This window comes from Colobus angolensis, unplaced genomic scaffold (genome assembly GCF_000951035.1).
Source record: "Colobus angolensis palliatus isolate OR3802 unplaced genomic scaffold, Cang.pa_1.0 Scaffold381, whole genome shotgun sequence".
NCBI classification, from domain to species: Eukaryota; Metazoa; Chordata; class Mammalia; order Primates; family Cercopithecidae; genus Colobus; species Colobus angolensis.
In genome coordinates this window covers 1483050-1502596 of record NW_012117166.1, presented here as the reverse complement: position 1 = coordinate 1502596, position 19547 = coordinate 1483050, and the positions used below count along the sequence as shown (strand labels likewise).

At 47.6% G+C, this 19547-nt stretch overlaps 1 protein-coding gene across 2 annotated transcripts in view; it reads right to left on the bottom strand.

Annotated features, from left to right (window-relative positions):
- Positions 1-19517, bottom strand: part of PPFIBP2 (PTPRF interacting protein, binding protein 2 (liprin beta 2)) — a 144184-nt gene extending 124667 nt beyond the window's left edge. Inside the window, exon 1 of one of the 2 annotated variants that reach the window (XM_011954355.1) lies at positions 19179-19517. The gene's annotated coding sequence lies outside the window, so the exon portion shown is untranslated. The remainder of the gene's footprint in view (positions 1-19178) is intronic. The other variant, XM_011954354.1, reaches the window with a different exon arrangement.
- Positions 19518-19547: the final 30 nt, after the last annotated feature.

The following is a 19547-nucleotide window of genomic DNA, read 5'->3' as shown; positions in this document are numbered from 1 at the left end:
TTGGCATGAGCGAGAGACATAATTGATGGATGCAATTGTATTCCTGAAGGACCAATGAGAAAAAAGGATGACATTTCCCCTAACAGACGATAAAACCAAGCATTTCTCCCCATTCCATTATTTTAGAATGCTAAGCAACAAGCTTAAAAAAAAAAAAAAAACAGATATGAATTGGTAAGTTTTCTCTATTAGCTGCAGCATGCATAACTTTTTGCCTATAGCCAACTCCCTCCTACGAGCCTCCCTGGCTGCCTGCTGAGGGATAGGCCCCAGAATTTGGCAGGCTGGAGGCAAACACTAATTGAATTAATCAAAATGTATTCGGTAATTTGAGCCTTCATTTCAACATTTGTTGAACGGTTTAATTTTGATTCAATGCAAGGCTTTTCCTCTTGCAATAAAAAAAATTAAGCCGGTAGAAGACCAAAGAATTTCTTTAAAGACAGGCCTGTGTGCACCGTCAACAACAGCTTGGCCCCTGCCTCCATCAGAGGAGAAGGAGGCTTTCCCCGAAGGCCTGGACTGGAGGGTATTAGCAGCTCTGTCTTCACTGGAGTTCCAAGGGCCACACGGGAGCCAGATGAAGACACTGCACAGAAACTACTACTGCTAGAGAGCCTGACTGCAAGTAAACAGCTCGGCCTGGAGCTGAGCCTTCGGACAAGGCCAGTCAGGCTTCCTCCACTAGCTAGCTGGGTCCACCATCCTCTCCTGGTCCCAAGGTTGGCAGGATCGGTAGTAAGTACCTCTCCATCCTTCACCATGACACTGAGCCTTGTTCAATGAAGATTTTGGAAACACCCTGTTATGAGCTGAATTGTACCCACACACTCAAAATTCTTTTTTTTTTTTTTTTTGAGACGGAGTTTTGCTCTTGTTGCCCAGGCTGGAGTGCAATGGCGGGATCTCAGCTCACTGCAAGCTCCGCCTCCCGGGTTTAAACCATTCTCCTGCCTCAGCCTCCCGAGTAGCTGGGACTACAGGCGCCCGCCATCTCGCCCGGCTAGTTTTTTGTATTTTTTTTTTTTTTTTAGTAGAGACGGAGTTTCACCATGTAGCTCAGGATGGTCTCGATCTCCTGACCTCGTGATCCACCCGTCTCGACCTCCCAAAGTGCTGGGATTACAGGCTTGAGCCACCGCGCCCGGCCCACACTCAAAATTCTTATGTTGAAGTCCTAACCCCCGGTACCTGAGAATGTGACTGTATTTGGAAATAAGGTCTTGAAAGAGGTAATTACATTCCAGTGAGATAATTAGGGTGGGCCCTAATCCAATAGGTGGTGTACTTAAAAGCAGAGCAGATTAGGACACATGGGTACAGAGGAAAGACCATGTGAAGACAAAGGGAGAAGACAGCCATCTAAAAGTCAAGGAGAGGCTGGGCATGGTGGCTCATGCCTATAATCCCAGCACTTTGGGAGGCCGAGGTGAGTGGATCACCTGAGGCCAGGAGTTCAAGACCAGCCTCGCCAACATGGTGAAACCCCATCTCTACTAAAAACACACACACAAAAATTAGTTGAGCATGGTGGTATATGTCTGTAACCCCAGCTCCTCAGGAGGTTGAGGCAGGAGATTCACTTGCACCCAGGAGGTGGAGGTTGCTGTGAGCCAAGATCGTGCCACTGCACTCCAGCATGGGCAACAGAGTGAGACTCTGTCTCAAAAAATAAATAAATTAATTAATTAATTAATTAAAAATAAATAAAAGTAAAGGAGAGGCCCCAGAAGAAACCAATTTTGCCAACACCCTGATCTTAGACTTCTGGCCTCCATAATTGTGAGAAAATAAATTTCTGTTGTGTAAGCCCCCCAGTCTAGCACCTTGTTATGGCAGCCCAAGCAAACTGATACACACCTCCATTTGATCCTGCACACGCAGCTGGGAAAGTTATGGGAAGAAGGCAGCCTCCTCTCCCAGGCTGTCGGCCTCTATCCTCACCCACTGGTGTTCCCCTTCCCTCTTAATCCAGGGGAGACTTTGCTTCACATCCTCAGACCTTAAACCACATCCAGGCAAGCATAGTTCCCAATATTCCTTTATCTGTATTCTTTGTAAGTCAGCTCTAAGTCGAATCACACCTCTGGACCAAGATCATTTAGTGAGGCCAGTCTTTAGGATGCTACAAAGAGGAAACCCTAAGATCCTGCAGCCTGACAAGATGTTAAGCTGCATTCAAGGACCAAGAGCCCCAGGCCCAGCTCTCTTCAACTCAGTTCAAAAGCTCCAGCATGTGGGGAGGCAGGGGAAGTGTTGGTCCCTAACCCCAGCTTGCCAGTCACAAGATATTTGCCACTTGGATCACTTCTCTCCCCTAAGAATTCAGAAGCCAGAAAGTGGTTTAGGGACTTTCCCAAGAAAAGTGCTCCAGGAATCCCCCACTTGCACAAGTGTTCTGCAGGCCAAAGACTGGCCTGCTGGAGAATGACACTGCACTAGGCAGCCCCTTCCCTGCAGACTCAATTGGTCTTGCTCCTGGAAGTGTGTTAGCTGGACTCCAGGGTAGTGGGAAGGTCTAACAATCTCCTGGGACCTCTCTCCCATCTTTCTCAGCTCTTTCTTTCCATAAAGCAGGGTCTTTATTCCCCTATAGAAGATACCCAAAGAGTTCCTCAGAATGAAAGGGAAAAGTGAAAAGCACAGAGGTCTATGTGACTCAAAAGGGCCACGGAAGGGAAGTATAGATGCCAGGTCCCCATATGGGGGGATACTCCCCAGCTCCATGCCTTCTGAGGCTCCTTTTTTCCCAAGTGAGGAGGGGCTTCTTTCCCTGAAGAAAGAGAGGCACAGCACGCAGCAAAAAGAGCCTAAGCTTTGTCTTAGTCTGTCCAGGCTGCTTTAACAAAATTACCATAAATTGGGTAGGTAGTTCACAAACAATGGAAATGTATTTCTCATAGCTGTGGAGGCTGGGAAGCCCAGGAACAAGGCACCAGCAGAGTCAGTGTCTGCAGCAGGACTGTTTCCTGGTTCACAGATGGTGCCTCCCAGCTGTGTCCTCACATGGTGGAAGAAACTAGCTAGTTCTCTGGGGCCTCTTTATAAGGGAATCGATCTCAAGTATGAGGGCTCCACTCTCATGACCTAATCACCTCCCAAGGCCCCACCTCCTAATACCATCACTTTGGGGATTATAATTTCAACATATGAATTTTTAGGAGACATAAACATTCAGACCATAGCAAAGTCAGACAGACTTGGGTTTAAATCCTTGCTCCACTACTTATGAGCTGGATTCGTATTTTACCTTAGGTAATATGGACATTAACCTCTCGGGTTACTATGTAATGGATATAATACCTGCCTCACACAGGGTTAGTCAGAGGGTTAAGAAAGAGGACAGAATAAACTACCCACCTCAGTGCCTGGCCTGGTAAGTATGTAACAATCTGCCTCTCCTCATCAGAGAACATGTTCCCAACTGCACTATTCCAGAAGATGGCTTTGGCCAAGACCCTTCATCGGGGCCTAAATGTTGGGATCAGGGAAAAAAAAAAACAACCATGATGTTGAGTTCCTTTGAGAAGTTGCCAAATCTCTCGCAGATAGCCCCCAAAGTGGCAGACCCTGGGGTACAGCAGCTCAAACAGCCCACATGCTCCAGGTTTTCTGTATCTCTCTAGTCGTACCTGACAAAACAGAGCAAGGCTAGGGCCACACAGCCTTCCAGAGCTGAAGGTATCCTAGGGATCATATGCTCACTCTTACAGCCCCTCGGTGCCTTCCTCAGTCATTCCACCAGGGTTACAAGGTGACCTGCTTAGGGACAGTGAACAGGCCAAGTTATGAGGCTCAGGGGCCATCCCAGGGGCAGGTACCTGACAGAGAAGACACTGCTGGGGAAATGGATTTGGGAGGCCTCAAACACATAGGCTAAAGCTGAACTGGGCTCTGTGGAGTTAGGAAGGGGAAGGGCCAAGTCTTGACCATGTTCATGGCTGGCTGGCTTCAGCCTTGGCATAGCAGGTCCTTGGCTCCATGCACTGGCATCCAGAGAGTCCACAGTAACCCTAGAGATGGCCTTGAGAGAAGATGGCTGAGCTGTACTGGTATCTGAAAAAGGCCTTCTGGTTATTCTCAGTGGACCACACTCTTAGGGGACACCTATAGCCAGACAGGCAATCACTCCAGGAGTTACTGAGGGAAGGTTTCCATATACGATGTGTAACAGTGATGTAATGAGACCCATTTTTCATGGAACTGATAAGATCTGTCTCATTAACTCCATTTCCCATTCAGCTGTCACTTGGCTTATTTAAAATTCTCTTTTAAATATAAATCATAACAAATTTATGACCCTGGAACAGCCTTTAACAGGTTCTCAAAGTGCTCCTTATTAAGTGGTAGGACAAGGTGGTAGAGCTTCCTCCCACATCAAGTCTCCCGTTAACTTGAGATCCTGAGTCACTGCAGCCCAGATGCTCCCCCAACTTCTTCCTCTGAATATTTCCTCTGTCTTCTCAGTGGTTACTACTGCCTCCCAGGTGGTCTCAACTTTTCTCTCCAGGCTGGCGAAAAGCCTCCCATTAGGAAGTCTGAAGGACCCTGGGCCCATCCTGAGGACAGAAGCAAGGCATGGCCACCAGGGCTAGATCTGAGTGCTGAGCTCCAGGAGGAAGGTTAAACTGGATGGAGAATTGGGCCCTGGGCAGATCTGCCCACCAATAAAGACTGGCTGACTCTGCTAGATATACACATAAGAATGAACCCCAACTTGAGCAGGCAGTCCCCACCAACACCCACCTGCTCAGAGCTTGAACATGTTATCTGTGAAAACAATGCTGTCCTTTCATGCAGGTATCCCAGCACCCACTCCACAACCCTGCATGGGCAGGCTCTCAGCAAACGCTTACTGAATTGTATCAGTCCCTCCTCTCAGCCCTTACAGCCCCACCTGGGTTACTGCCCATGTTTCTCTGACTCTTACCCTCATCCCACCCTTCCAATCCACTTGGAGTACCACTCTTGCTAAATATCTCTTAGGGCTGACACCTTGGTATCCTAAACAGGTAAGGTTGGTTGCAGGTAACTTGTTACTAATGATAGAAGCTTTTTGTATAAATTGGAGAAGATTCAGGCTTATCTTGCCCCATTCTAATATACTTTATTGATGGGATGAGAAAATATTGGAATTTAGCCAGCAATTCAGAAATTGCCTATAGCAGTCTGGGAGTAACAGTTTCTATTATAATGTGAAAACTGCATTTAGGAAGTTAGAGATTAACTTCCTAAATATACATGTGTATGTATACACATATATGTACTGGAACTGAGATATGCTTTGTGACAATCTGGCCATGTCCACCAAGTACCCTCTCAAAGGTTACTGTGGTTTGCCATGTGCCATCTGACCATCTTCCTGCCTCAGTACGGTAAGAACAGGCCTTCATTGTAAATTTAAGACTGGATAATCTGGACTCTAAACATAGTGGCAAGATTAAGTGGAAAGAACAGAGTTTGGGGTCAGGCAGCCTGGACATCAATCTTATTTCGGCCACTCACCAGCTAGGGAACCTTGAGATGATCAGTTATCTTCTTGGAGCCCATTTCCTCCTCAGTTAAAGCCCTGAAAGGCTGCTTTGAAATTTAAGTGAGCACAGACTCTGTGCTCAATGGCTGATGCACGATGGGTACTTCATAGATGGTAATTTCCAATTCCTGATGCCCTATTTAACCTCATTTACTCCTCAGTTCCAGCCAAATCATGCCTCCAGCTGTTTTCCACAGGTGCCCCTTAATTGGTGTTACTCATGCCTTCCTTTGTGCACTGCTGTTCCCTCTGCCAGCAATTCCCTTCAGCCCCATAGAAAAGCATGTCTCCAGTCCCTATCTTTCCTTCAGGACACACCTCAAATGCCACCTCCTCAGCAAGCCAGGCCCTCCAACATCTTTCTCTGAATATTAACTGTATCTTCTCAGCAGTTACTACTATCTGTTTGAGTAAGGGGGTACATTTCTTAAGTTCCATTCAGTCAGGGGACATGTCTGTTCATCTTGTGGTCCCATCATCACCATTCTCAGCACAGAGGACAGTTCAAAAATTATTTAGAGACTGAAATAATAAATACTGTCATAAGCCTACTGATTCCACAGTACTTGAGAAGTATGCTCTACCTCTGCTGCTAAAAGATAGGTTTCCCCAGATCCAATGGGCCAGTTCTGACCTTGGGGTTCCATGGCCACTCTTCCTACCATTCTGGCCAGACTCCCTCCTTGCCGCCCAGACCAAGACATGCCACTCAGGCATCCACGTTGCCTAACCACAGCAACTCTCTCCTCCCATACACCACACCCCACCCAAAACCTCAGCCTACTTGAATGAGGCCCTGGTACCCCCATCCTTTCCTTGCCTCCCCTCCCAGGGATGGAACCTTGCTCACTCTATGGCCCAAGCTGCAGACAGTCAGATTTCCCAGGGTAAGGTAGGTATAGAAGGGAGTGATTCAGGAGGACATTCTTGTGACCAGTGTCCTCCTGGATCACCCTTTCTATACCTGCTATGCCCTCCAGGATGCTGTGAACCCAGCTGTTTCACACCACATGCCCTGGTTCTGCAGGTCTCAGGATGGTGTGTTCTCAAAATCTTCAAGGGATGGTAAGTGAGTCTACAACAGCTCTCAGGCCACAGTCAGGTGGCTGGGCCAAGGTAGGCATCAGCAAAGAATATACACAGTCCAGTCACTTCTTGGGATCATAGTCTTATTTTCAGCCCACAAAGACATTTGCTCAGAGCCTTTCCCTTCTCCCAGCCCTTGTCACTAAGTGGGATGTTCAGCCTGTGACTTGGGATAGAGAAGCTTCTGCACAGCTTTAAGGCTGCTCTTTCCCCAGCCTCCCACCCTCACTCCAGCCTACATCTGCTGCAAGTCATTTCTGCTCAGAAGCCACCAATTATTCCCCACTGCTGACAGGGTAAAGTCCAGCTTCTTAGTTTGGCATTCAAGTTCCTTTTCCCTTAGAGTCCCAACTTCTTTCTTTGACTTTTAACAATGGGAATAATCTAGTTAAGTGGGTTTCCTTATGATTTCTTGATCCCACTTCACTCACTTGTGCTTCTATGCCTTTTACTTACTTGACTGACCAGGGATCCCCAGAGAGCCTTTTCTCCCAGCTTCCCAGGATCCCACCCCAGTTGGTTGATCCACAAAGCCTTCCCTTTGCCAAAATTTTACAGCACTTTAATTAGACCTATAATCTTTCAGTACACCCTCCTCCCTGTTATTTCATAAACTCCTCTCTAGTCAATACTGCTTGAACAATACCCTTTGCAGGTAGACTCCAATATCTGCTCTAAAACAGCTGTTTGGCCCTAGAGACAAGCTTGAGTTCTTTAAAATTTCTTACATTATGTCAAAGTAGAATCTGCCCTGTCTTTAGTTTTCTTTGCCATCACTACCATAGGCCTTCATCTCTGCCCTCTGAGCAAAACAGAACACGCTGCCCCTCTTGCCCACCTGAAAATAGCAGTCATTACCCTATATCTTCCTGACTGTCCTTGGGCCCCTCCAAAGCTTGTAAGACAAGGATACCGGCTTTACACACTCCAGGTGTGGCCAGTCTCAGCCAATGCAAGGAAAAGATACTCTACCAATGTCTAAACCCAGGACTTCAATTAATGTAGCCAGGCTAAGCCAACATATTGGGCTTTTCCACATAGATAGATAGGACACTCACAGAACTAATTTTCAGGGCCTAAGGGCAGGACTTTGCACTTAACCCTGCCACGTCTCATCCAGCTGGTTTGGGCTCTGCGCTGTTTGCTTCTTTTGTCCTGTACGTGGGTGACCAGGCACCTGAATCCAGGCTGTTTTCTACCTTATATACTTCTGCCTCCTGGACTTTCTGCTCACCACCACTATGGCTGCCCTTTCTGTGTCATGCCTGGAAGCCCAGAGCATGCAACTTCCCACCTGAAATTTCAGGATAAGTCCTCTGGATGATCTAAATATCTCTTGACAAACGATTTCTCTCGGGCTTCCTGAGAAGGGAATAATAGCATTTACTAACTACCTATGATGTGCCAAGCACTGGAGTCAACATTTCATCTCATCTAATTTTCACAACCACTAAATGAATTGGCCTATTATTGTTCCCATTAAACAGATGAGGAATATAAGCCTCAAAGAGGTAAGGAGATTTGCTCAAAGGAGCAACAGCAAATTTGTGTAGAGCTGAGATTTTAATGGAAGACTACAACCCTCCACTCTAGAGCTACCAGGGTCCTCAGGAGTTAGGGAGGCCAAGTTCTCATGCTGGAGAAAACCTGCTGCCTGCCATGATAGAATGAGGGGGCGGGGCAGGCAAGAGGAGTCAGTTTCCTCATCTCCAGAAGCAGGACAATAATCCCTGCCAGGGGCATTGTGCCGCACCAGTGAGCAGGCACAGTGAAAACCCAGACAGACACACAAGGCTGTTGTTGTTACCAGGTGAGCACATGCATCCAAGAACCAGATGTCTTGGCTGGTTGGTCACAGGAAAAGCTTATGTAATAAAACTTTTTCATGACATCCAGTCAAGGTCAGATGTCAGAGTCAAGAACTATTCCTCTGCCTTGGTGAAATGCTGAATTAGAAGAATCTGCTATTCCTATCCCAAATCAATTTCCACCCCCTCAGGCCATTCCACTCTCCCACCCCACCCCTTCCCTTTTCCGCCCCCATTGCTCATAGAATTCAGAGTTTTGAATACTGAATTTGAAACCACACATCCCAATGTGCCTGATCCTGATCTTCCCCAGGCCCCATCCAGTTTAGCATTTATGTGCCTCCTTTCACTTTCAAAAGTGTTCAGTTTGGACAATAAATTACATTAAAACTAATACCTTCAAAAGTGTCTTTACTTCTCTGGCACCTGTTTCCCACAAAATGGGAATAACACTACCCTCACCTCAGGAAACAAGCCATTTGTCAAACCCATCAAAGTTGCAAGTTCTGCTCTATCCTTTCCTGTGGAAGAAACTTTCTGTGGGGCCAGTCTACACCTCCACTGCCTCCATGAAGCAGTACAACATTGAACTAGTTATTCATGCAAAAATGTCTTTGATTTGGAGGGAACATGGACTTGCGTGTTGGGAGAAGGAAACTGTTGACCCTGAAGATAGAGGCTTTCTTGCCTAAGCAGGCAAGAAAGAGGTAACCCATTTTTGGTCTTCCTAAGCTTAAGCTGTGGCTCTACCCACTCTCTGTCCCCCTTGTCCCTATAACAAACCTCTTGATTCCTACACAACTCACACACACACACACGCACGCACACAAACACACACACAGTTGTCAACCAAGTAGTTCCTTTTGGCAGAGTTCTCTGAACCTTTCACCAGAAGCAACTTGGAGAAGTTTGCTAAGAAGGCCTCTTGGGATAACCAGTGCAGTCACAGGAGTGGCCCTCCAGGTCAGAGTGAGAGGCCCAGTTGCATGTGATGGCTGCATTTCAACCATGCACACAAGTCACTGTGGAAGTGTAACTTTACCCTGGAGAGCAGGGGCAAGAGTATCCCCACTAAACATGCCTCATTGGCATCCCTAAGCAGGCAGAGAAATCCTGAGATCTGGATCATCTCCTTCCCTATTCCCAGGAGGAAAGAGACATACCCGAAGCAGAGCCACCTAGGAACACCACAGTGGCCATAGGCCAGGGAAGAGGCAATGTAGGATCTAGTCCCCATAGCCTCCCTTGGGCTAACAAATTCCTTCCTGGAGATGCATTAGAGGTTCCTCCACCCACCTACTTCCTAAGAAATGGGAAGCACAAATCTAAGTCTGTAATCTGTGCAATTTGTGGAGTCCCTGACACTTTACCATGGGTGAGCAGGCTCATGCACATATTTTGGCCTTAGTATGAAAAACAGAAACAAAAAACCTTCAGAACAAGATGAGATATAAACTGGCAAGACCCCACTACAAAGCTCAAAAGAAAAGGGGAGGCTTGACAAGTTTTCCTTCAACATTGGCTCCCAGTATTCTTTGTGTATACGTTTTTATTTGGCAACTAACACATCTCAGACAATAATCCAAATGTTTCACATTCATTAACCCAGCTCTTCCTCAAGCAATAGAAGTGTCAGCATCCATGGCAAAGACAAGACTCCATCCTGGGAGGCTGGAGGCTGAGGAGCCTGGCTGGGCAGAGAGGTGTGGAAGGGAGGGGTGAGGAGGATTGAGGAACTCCAGCCTCAGGGCCACTGAGTCTCCCCACAGCAGTACAGATTCTAGGTAAGATCCTCACTCCTCATCTGACAGCTGTAGCCCTCATCCAGCCATCTGAGTCCCTGATCCTGACTCTACACTGGCCCCTGCTTGGATGAGGTCCTCATGGCTGGCTGCCTTCCCTAGCTAGCTGTTCCCTGCACCCAATCCCCACTCCAACACTATAAGAGGCAACTTTTCATGAACTGGCTGGATGTGTCCCTGAAGTTTGGGTAGAGGAGGTGTTTGGGCCTTGGAATACAACTTTCCATGGAATTGATAAATTGATTGGTGGTTACATTCCCAGAAGAAAATAAATACACGTGCCCACATTGAGCATAATAAGTATATGAGCGCTGATACCCTAAAAGTACTTCATACCTCCCATCAGTCCCACATACAGCTAGGTCACAGGGCAAAAAGGAGGCCTCATGAGCCTTCAGGCCCCCATGACATTGGCAACCAGCAGATATTTCCCATCTGGGTGCTTGACCTATAAGACTCCAGCCTTAGCTGTTCTGCAGGCTGAATTCACCCCAAACCTGGTCTCATTCCCATTTTTCATTGCCTAATGGAATCCCCATCTCGACCTTCTGGCAGCTCTCCTCTGTCTAAACTCATGCGCTACAGAAGATAGAAGCCCAGGCCATAACGCCAGGAGGCCTGAGTTCTACCACCAACAGCTAAGTGATCTTGGGTAGGTTTCTTTGGGCTTTACCATTCTTTCATGGGTAAACATATAAAGGGCAAGTAAGAAACTACCCGAGACTCCCTTCTGATTCCAAAAGAATCAACCACTTTCACTTCCCTTCCCCCTTCCATGAAGTGCCTCCATGCTTTCATGCTATTAACAGTTGCCTCATTCTTCTCCCAGCAAACTAACACACAATGTCAGTATCCAGTTTGACTCTTTTCTTTCTCCCTCAAACACAATCAGTCACTAAATCCTCCCAGATTTCTTGGCATGCTCACTCGCCACTGCTCCCTTCTCTCTATTCCTACTGCCATTGCTTTGATTTAGGTCCTGAACTACCTCAGTGGGTTATTCTAACAGCCTGTGCTCATAAGAAGTTCCTCCCTGTCCCTTCAACCTGCCCTTCCCAGCCAGAATCATCCTGAATGAACAGTTTTACCATGTCTTTTCCGTACTTGAGTATGGAACCTTCAATGTCATCAGAATAAAATTTAAATTATATAGCTGTAACTTTCAGGGCCTTCCATGATCTCTTCCCAGCCTGAGATTCCATCCTCACCTCTCCCAGTGTCCACCCAACCCCCTGACTCTAGCCATGTGGGCTCACTCTTCAGTGGGCCTGTCCTTCCTCCCAGTCTTTCAGTTTCTGCTCCTGTTCCTTCTCTCATCTACCACACGAAATAACCAGCCCCTTTCCCTCTTTACTGAGGTAAACATTGCAAAGCCAGCCAGCTTAAGGCCCATATCTACCACAGACTCTTCCTGAACATCTGCTAACTGTGAGGCCACACACAACAGCTGATAGAGCCCTAAAGCAGCTCAGAGTTTGGAGGGGTATGGACAGAGACATACACATAAAGTGATGAAATAGCATCGCAGATCTTTATTTGATGTGATATGTACGTAACAGAAGAGTAAAAACGACTTAGGGGCAAGGGGGTTTCAAGAATTTGATCTATATCCTGAAAGATTAATAATCTTGTAGAACAGAGACAAAAGGGCTTACTGGGAAGATAAAAATAGTGTATGCAAAGGCAGATAGGCACAAAACAATAGAAATTATTCAGCTTCTCAGTTTGGGAAACAGTAGAGATGCAGCTGGAGAGCTAAAGTAGGGCCCACCACTGCAGAGACTTGAATGCCATACAAGGATGGTATATTTTATCCTATCAGAGAGACAGTCCTATACACTTCTGTGTCTAGGCCTCCCATCTACAGGTATGTTAGGGGTCATGATTACTATGCAACATAGAATAGGGTGATTAAAAGCATCATGCACAATGAATGCTCAGCTTTCAGTGTGCATGAATGTGTACATATGAACAGGACAGAGAGGAAATGAAAGTAAGAATTACAAGGGAGAACCACGCCAAGGACCGTAAGGCAAACAGAAATCATACATTTGCTGAAGACAAAGCTCAGAATCAGCAGTCCCCTGGAACTTGAGGCGCTAAAGAGATCTGGACCTAAAGTTAAACAGATTGTTCTAGGACAGCCTCTTTTAGAGGATTATTTACCAGATGAGTGAGAGATAAGAATGAAGCTTGTGAAGATCCACAAAGTCAAACAAGACTTGACTTTAAGGGTATATAAAGGATAAAGCCCACCTTCCCCAGAACTACACATAGATTCCATGAAGACAGAGACACATAGGCGCCATCAAGCATTGGAACCAAAGAATGATACTAAGAAACATAAAGTTCAAGAGAAGTGGAGCTCCTCTGAAGAAGAAGGAAGCAGGAAAAATAGTGACTCAGGAATAAACAAAGCTGCCAAAAGTTTCAGCCTAGTTGTGCCCACACCAAATGGGGACTGAATGTCACATCTTGAATGGGGATGAACAGGCTGTAGAATGGAATAAATGTTTAAATACCTTATCAGTTGTGTTTATATTAGTACTTCCTTCTTATATTTTGCATTAGGATATCCACCAGAGGATTTCAAACAGGACAGCATCATGAACAGATTTGGATTTCAGGGGGAAAAAAAAAAAAAAAAAAAGATCTTAGGGCCAAGTAAAAAACCACTTCCAAACTGAAAGATTCTCCCTGGGATCTGAAAGCTTGAAGAGATAAGTAACTCCTCCCTTCTCAGGCCCAGTCCCAAGGCGCAAGGCCTACTTGTGCTAGCAGCCTGTGTCAGCAAGACAGCAGAAGCAGGAAGAGAGCCAGCCGGAAGACACCTACCCTGCCTGGAAGACACGTATCCCCTGAAGATCAAGAGGTGGGCCATCTGGGTACCACCTAGCAGCTACTGCAGACTGAGACACTTCTTGTCTACAGGAGACTATAAAACCCCTACCCCATCCTCATTTGGTGCTGATGCCATTTTAGGCCTCAGCCTGCCTGCACCCAGGCACTCATTAAAACAGCATGTTGCTCCAACCGCCCCGTGTTATGTGTTGGGGCGCTCTCAGGGTTTGAACCAATACAAGAACCTTTCCTCTGGTGCTGAAACCCGGGAAGGGCTTGGGTCTGTGTCCCCCGTGGACCTACCCCTCTACGCTGGAAAGCAGGCCACAGCAGCTGAACAAAGGAAGCTCCCCAGCCCCTCTGTGCATGCACGTTGGTCACTGATCTCGCCTACTGGTAAGTTTCTCTGGGAACCCAGTTAACAGGGAAAAATCCACTCGGTCTCTCTTGGTTTCTTCAGTCCAAAAATTCAACGTTGGTCCAAAAAGGCTCCAGCGTGTGCCAGGCACTCGCTGATCATCTGGTCTTAGGGGGACACCTCCAAACCATTTGACCTGGTTCCAGGAATGAAAAAGACAGTGGTGACACGATTGCTCCTTTTATCGTCTCCATCCAGCCATCCAGGACCATCTCGTTCTTCCCTGTTCTCCTGTGCCTACCCTCCGTTATGGGAAACTCCTGGTTCTCCATTCCAAAAAACAGCCCTCTAGGCTGCCTCATAAAAAACCTGCAAACCTTAGGCCTCAGGCAAGATATCCGCCCTAAGCGCCTTGTCTTTTTTTGCAATTCAGTCTGGCCACAGTACAAATTAGGTTACGGTCCAAATGGCAGGCAAATGAAACATTTGACTTTACAGTTTTAACTAATTTAAGCAATTATTGCCAACGACCAGAGAAATAGGGAGAAATTCCTTATGTCTAGACCTTTTTGCACTCAGATCACAACCCGACCTCTGCAATTCTTGCTCACCTGTTCAAATCCTTCTCTATTCTCGCCATCCTAATCGCCTTTCTCCTCCCAATCCTACCTCTTTTTTCCCGTTAGATCCAGCACACTGCTGTCCATCCCTCCCAGACTCTACCTCTCCTCTCAACCATCTTCTTTAACCCCACAAGCCTTCCTCTTTATCTTCTTAGCTGCCATCTTCCCAGCCGCCATCTTTCCAGTCACCATCTTCCCAGCTACCATCTTCCCAGTCAGCAGTACCCACTTCTTTTCCTACACCGTCCTCTCCTGAGGACAACTGTAGCATTATTTGTACTCATTCTCCTTCCTTACTGCCCTCTCCTGAAGCCTGTAAACCCATCCCGCCACCTTATGCCCCTATCTATCCTCCACTGCCTATCAACTCAAATCCCCTTCCCCCTTCAAACCCTCAGCAGGAACCACTTCCGGCTTCTTCCTTCTCTCCTGCTCATACTTGCTCGAGCGCCATCTTTGGTTCATGCCCCACCCTCACTTCAGCACCAGTGCTAGAGTGCCTCCTTTGGGAAGTAGCAGGAGCTGAAGGTATTGTTAGAGTTCATTTTCCCTTCTCCCTCACTGATCTCTCTCAAATTAACAAAAGACTCGGTTCATTTCCAGAAGACCCTACCTCTTATATTAGGGAGTTTCAGTATCTTACCCAGTCTTATGAACTAACTTGGAATGACCTCTATGTTATCTTCTTTTCTACCCTCACCTCAGAAGACCAGGACCGTATCTGGACCCTAGCTTAGGTGTATGCTGATACAGTTCATCACCAAGCTCCTGCCGAGCCTACTGGTGCAGAGGCAGTCCCCAACCAGGCCTCCCATGGGGATTATCAAGACAGGGCCTCTAGATGCTGCCATTGAGACCACATGATTGTGTGTCTTCTTGCAGAACTCAAAAAGGGTACCCATAAAGTGGTAAACTATGAAAAACTTCCAGAAATCACCCAAGCTCCTGACAAAAACGTAGCCCTTTTTCTCTCTCGTGTAACTGAAGCCATGAGAAAATATACCAACCTAGACCCAGCCAGCCCAGAAGGAACCACTATCATAAACCTTCGGTTCATCTCCCAATCCATTCCCGATATGGGGCAAGCTTCAGAAGCTTGACGACGGCCCTCAAACCCCCACAACGAGACCTTCTTAATTTAGCCTTCAAGGTCTTTAACAATCATGATGAGGAAAGTAAAAGGCCAAAACAGGCAGAGTTTCAAATGCCTGCCTCCACCATCAGGGGCCCTGCAGGCCTACGGGGCCACAGCTCCACACAGAAGCCTCCTAGCAATCCACCTCCACCTGGCACCTGTTTCAAGTGTGGCAATGAAGGCCACTGGTCCAGACAATGCCCAAACCCAGGTAAGCCCACTAGGTTGTGTCCCCTCTGCAGAGGACCCCACTGGAAGTCAGACCATGAGCAGCCCCTGCAAGGACCACCCCCATCCCTTCCAGAGCAGGCCAAAACCGCCTACTCGGATCTTGTCCGCCTTGCCAGTGAAGACTGATGGTGCCCTGGAATGGACGCCCCGGCAACTACCATTGCTTCATCTGAGCCAAGGTGGCAGGTAGGCCAGTATGTTTTTTAATTGATACCTGGGCAACCTACTCTGCTTTACCTAATTTTTCAGGACCCACCCAGTCCTCCCACGTCTCTGTTGTGGGAATTAATGGACAAGTCTCCAAACCCCGAGCCACCCCTCCACTTTTCTGCTCCCTGCACACCTTTTCCTTCACTCACTCTTTCTTAGTCCTGCCCTCATGCCCAACTCTGCTTGTAGGCAGAGACATCCTTTCAAAACTCCACACTACTCTCCACTTCCACGTTCCCTATAATACCCAACACATCAACCCAGACCCCTCCAAGGCTTCTAATTTTCTTCTACTCCTGCAACCTCCCACTCTAAAACCTGAAACCTTTCCTTATCCCCCATCTGTAGTTAACCCCGCTTTTAGGGATACTTCCACACCCTCAGTTGCAAAACACCACACCCCTGTCTAAAGACCCCACACTATTGAAGTCAATCCGTGCCTCCTAGGCACCACTTCCCAAAAAGCTGAACTCATCACCCTCACTCGAGCTCTCACTCTAGTAGCCGGACAACAGTTCTCTAATTTTGGAAGATTTAAAACCCTGGTAGGGGCAGTAATCTTCATCACTGGGTTCCTCCTTTTCCTCCCCTGTGTTATCTCACTAATAATAAAAGCCACTAAAACTCTTGTTGAAACTACAGTTAGCCACCGGACAATTCAGATTATGCTCCTGCTACAGTGACACGATGGATACCAACCCGTCTCTCAAGAATATCCTAAAAATTAAGTTTATCTTTTTCCAAGGAGCCCATGACACCCCTATGTCACGCCTGAAGTAGTTATTGAGAAGGTCACTCCTTACCCTTTTTAATATAACCAAATAGACAGGAATGAAAGATTCTCCCCGGGGTTTGAAAGCTTGAAGAGATGAGTAACTCCTTCCTTCTCAGGCCCAATCCCAAGGCGCAAGGCCACTTGTGCCAGCAGCGTGCGTCAGCAGCATAGCAGAAGCAGGAAGAGAGCCAGCCAAAAGACACCTACCCTGGCCAGAAGACATGTACCCCATGAAGATTGAGAGGGAGGCCGTCTGGGTACCACGTAGCAGTTACATCAGACTGAGACACTTCTTGTTTACATGAGACTATAAAACCCCTGCTCCGTCCTCATTTGGTGCTGATGCCATTTTAGGCCTCAGCTCACCTGCACCCAGGTGCTCATTAAAATAGCATGTTGCTCCATACTGCCTCGTGTTGTCTGTTGGCGTGCTCTCTGGGTTTGAACTGATACAAGAAACTTTCATAAACTTTACCTTAAGTATTACAGTCTAAAAGCCATACCATTCCTCAGGCCCAAAGCTGAATCTTCCCAGCATTGTTTCTCCCTCCTCACTTGTCGTTCCATCTAATCAGTCTAGAGACTGTCCCATTCCCTAGTCCTCCGTCCTACAGATTCTATCTCTCTGAAGTCTCCCTACCTGTCCCCTCCTCACCACTCTCTCAGGCCCAAAATAAGGCCTCATCCCTTCCACCCTGAATCAGCCTCCCAGTTTCCTATCCAGTCTCGCCGCCCCCACTGTCTTTTTCCCTTGGACTTTGCTTCCCACCACATTGCCAGAACTTTGCCGTTGCAGCAGTGGCCTTCGGATTTGTCAACAGAATCACCTGGGGGAACTTGGTAAAAACATTCCAGAGTACTTAATCTGGACATTTTACAAAACTCCCCAGGTGATTATGAGGCAGTTTGCAAACTGCTACTCTAAATTCTTGCTATACATAGGGAAATGATCAGCAAGCTCCTGGGAATCTGTTAGAAAAGCAGAATGTCAGGTCCCACCCCTGACCTATGGAATTGTAATTTGCATTTGAACAAGATGCCTGCAAGATTCTCAAACTTGTTAAAGTTTGAGAAGCTCTGCTCTACAGTGTTGTCACACGGTGCACTCCACAAATATTTACTGGATTTTCTCTGTATCAGGCTAGGAATTGGGAGGGTTAAGGACCAAGGTCTTTGACTTTGAGAAGTTCACAGAACCATCAGTCAGTCCCCTGCTGTGCCTTCAGACCAAGTCCAGACTTCTGCACTGGACAGCTGGCATCATTTTCCAGCCTTATCAGCAGCCTTACTGTCTAGCACTCAACATAAGAGCCAAGCTGGACCACTGGCCACTTCTCATGGTGAGTCCATGCCTGCCTGCCCACACAGTTGTCACAGCCCAGGCCACACTCTACCCTTTTCTGCCTCGAAAAACCCAGAAGGGATCCTTTGAGGTCCATCACATAACCCTTTCTTAAAATTATCCCAGATTTCCTGCTCAGATGAAAGACAGGAATTCCCATAACTTTGTTCCTACCGTCTTCATGTCATTGATCTCATTCCACTTAATCTTAAAGTCAAAGTGCATCTCCCTTAGCTACCCAGTAAAGAAGGCATCATGATGGTAAGCAGCTTGTCTCTCCAGTAGCAATAAGCTGACAACTGTCACATCACCAAATCTTAAAATAGTATTACTAATAACTGAAATATGTTAAATAAAACACGGATATATGCAATCAGTTAAAACCTCATCAATCATCCCCATCTCCCACTTCAATGTCAGATATTAATTTAAGCAAAGTGCAAATGGGTTGCCTCTCTTAAGCCAAAGAGAGAAATAATTTCTAAATTAGATAACACTTAGAGTTTTCCATACACCTATAATAATGAAAGACTGAATATGCTGAAGATGAATTATGTGTAAAGCCCACTACTTTTCTGTAGTTGACCATTTAACTTCACATAATACACTATAAAATTTGAAAAAAACTTCAGATTTGTATTATAATCAATTAAGGAGGGGTTGAGAAAGGGGAGAGATGAAGAGAAAGACAGGAGAGAGATGAAGAGAAAGACAGGAAGTAGACCAAAATATAGAAATGCCTGTCTTAATCCTACCCAAACGCTGGAAGTTCTGTTCTCTAGTTACATAATCTTATTTTCATCCGAGGAAAATCTGCGGGTCTGAAGTCTGATGTGATGAGGTGAAGAGGAGCCCACTTTTAAATAGGACCGTCCCCATCCTGCAATCTACGGGGAGGCAGTGGTTTTAGATTTTGAAAAGCGTGCTGTATTTTTGCACTTACACTACAGAACTGGCTTTAGCCGAGGCGCTGCATCTAGACACAGGCTGTATCCAACAGAGAATTGCCTGGGCTGACAGACCTAAAGCTTCCGCAACCTCCTTAGGCTCCCTAGTCCACACCGCTGCTCCCCGGGCTGAGCAGGGCTGAGACGCGCCGCACAGAATTCAGGGACCCCACCTCCCTGCGCATCTCCAGGGCCACGTTGGCACCTGCAGGAGTGCGGACTGTCCGCTGATCCCAGGCAGGGTGGGGTGGAGATTCGCAGCCAACCCACAGGAGTTCTGCCCTCCTCCCAGGCTTCTGGCCAGTGGAGTTGCAGAAGGGTCCCCGTCCTCGAGACTGGGACACGCTCCGGGGCTCACGGAGACACTGACCCACAAGCCCCCGTGGTTCGTAGCTGTGGGGGCGCTCCACTCCCCAGGCAATGCTCCCGACGGGGATCCCAACCCCGACCGCGCGGCGAGCCCGGGGTGTGGGGAGAGCCCACTGACCTGGGTGCTGGGCCGCGGCTCCTCTCCGGGCGGCTCAGGTGTGCGGGCCGCTCCCGTGTCCCTCACACCTTCAAACATGAGAGCCCAGAAGCGAGCGACAAGCCACTGGCCCACCGACCAACTGCCGGACCAAGCGCCCGACCAACCAGCGAACCGACCGCAGACGCCGGGGCCGGCGCTCACGTGACGGGGCGGGGACCTGAGGGAGGCTCTTCCCGGAGCGCCGCGCCCCCACCCCGGGACCTGCCACTGGGATCACCCTCTTGGGCACCGAGGAAGCCTGCTGGGACCCGTCCGCCAGAGTTCCTGTTCCCCGGGGACCGGCCTGGTCAGCCCTGCCCCTTCGAACCTGCCTCGTCCCCACCCTCT